Here is a 672-nt window from a genome sequence, read left to right on the forward strand (position 1 = left end):
AATCCGTGAAACATGGTCCACAACCATATTACATATTGGTTGAATTTGATATAAAGACCATTACCTATAAGGTTCAAATTTTAAAAGTCCATATGCTTGGGGACACCATGAGTTATAAAAGAATGAACCTGCATCAAGCCATAGTAATTATATCAGGCCATATAAGTGATCATAGATATTCTCACCTCAGACTGATATGGGTCATGAGTCCAGACATATATCATCTTAAGATATTATGAAAGAATCCACCACAAATATATGTGCCATCTAAGATCATGTGATCTTAGAATCTCATAAAGAGGATTGGAAATATATGTTGGATATATATTATGAATATACTTTCTCCATAAGTTTAAAAGAAACCTTGAGCCAAAATAGGTAATCTAATTATACGCCAAGGAACAAGGATTACATAAGGTTTATGAATCCGAATATCCAACAATGAAAGGAAAAAAGTAATAAGCTGGTATAAAGAATGATAAAGAATGGTACCTACCATCTAGTATCAACCATCAATGTCGTGGCAAAGATCCTCGGATTAGAAAATAATTTATAAACGTCCATATGCTACAATGAAAGCAAAATAAAATGCCAGACACATTGACCCGAGAGAAAGAATGACTATGTCATCCCAGCTTAGCACCACACGGTTTTGATGTCTTAAAGACACAA

Source organism: Brassica oleracea, chromosome C6, assembly GCF_000695525.1.
Source record: "Brassica oleracea var. oleracea cultivar TO1000 chromosome C6, BOL, whole genome shotgun sequence".
Classification (NCBI taxonomy): domain Eukaryota; kingdom Viridiplantae; phylum Streptophyta; class Magnoliopsida; order Brassicales; family Brassicaceae; genus Brassica; species Brassica oleracea.